Genomic DNA, 1,265 nt, shown 5'->3' with positions numbered 1-1,265 from the left:
ATAAAAGTTCTTTTATTTTCTTTAATACCCCAGAATTAAAAAAAACAAATGAAGTAATATTTGATAGATATAACATTACTATTTTAGGTTTCAATTATATAAATACATTTATAAAAACATACACACACACACAAATATAAACATGAAAAATATACTTCTTTTTAAGGCGAAAAGAATAAGCAAATAATAAATACAGAAGTTATCAACCAGGAATGGATGTATTATTATTAATAAAGGGACTAGCCTTGGTCTCTTCTAATAGAATTTACCAATTGAGAATGTCACTTGTGGGTAGATTGATTAGTACCACAAGCTCAAGATCGTCAATCATGATTAAATAGTCTAATGTTTATGACCTGAAAAACATCCATCTCCTTGTTGTAAATGGCTCTGATTTCCCTGTTAATTCATTGTTCCAAAGAATACTTTTCTCCAAAATCAGTAAGACCTATCCACTGGTTTCAAGATATTTTCCATCTTTTTGAGACATAAAGGAAAATTAACTGGTTTACGGTTTCATTAAGATTGACATTTTTAGACTTGAATGAAATATGGCTCCTGAAGTTGAGCCTAAGATCAAAATAACACCAATAGTAGAGTAGAATTATTTATCTGATTTTAGTGACAACAATCTTGAGTTAGCAAGGCTCTGAGACTAGACATTATGGAAATCGACTGGAGCCCCATCTGTGGGGTTTGGCAAAGGAAGGTGATCCTAGTATGGATATTATAGGTTATTTTAGTCCATAATCTGGAAATATTGTTATATACAATTGCTAGTTTAGTGTAAAAGCATCAGTGCATGTTCTTCCAGCCCAGAGGGGAAGGGACTGATTGTACCAATGAGTCATTACAAGGAGTGAACCGCGTACTGTTACATAAATAACAGAAAGAATTAAGTAAATGTAAAGGGATTGATGTTTATTCAATTAATTATAATCTAATCAGACTAATAAAAAATATATTTGTTTTTACTTTAAAGTTTTACTAAACTTGTTAAAATTGTAAACTTGTAGAGCAGAAATTAAACAGGAAGTGGAAGAGAAGTAAGTAACTAAACTTAATAAATAATGTATAATCAATGCAGCTCTTTATCCCCTCATTTTAAATTTCCACTAAAATATCTATATTTTAGACATCTATCTACCTCTTCAGGCCAACTTGCAACTCTAAAAAAAACAATTAGTAATAAAGTGTAGACAAAGTTTTCACGAATAGATCAATAATCCCCAGTCAATTCTACAACCAAGTAATTTAATATTATT

This window comes from Halyomorpha halys, unplaced genomic scaffold (assembly GCF_000696795.3).
Source record: "Halyomorpha halys isolate HHAL.00 unplaced genomic scaffold, Hhal_1.1 Scaffold337.1, whole genome shotgun sequence".
NCBI lineage: Eukaryota > Metazoa > Arthropoda > Insecta > Hemiptera > Pentatomidae > Halyomorpha > Halyomorpha halys.
The sequence above is the reverse complement of the archived record's forward strand: the minus strand, read 5'-3'. Positions refer to the sequence as shown.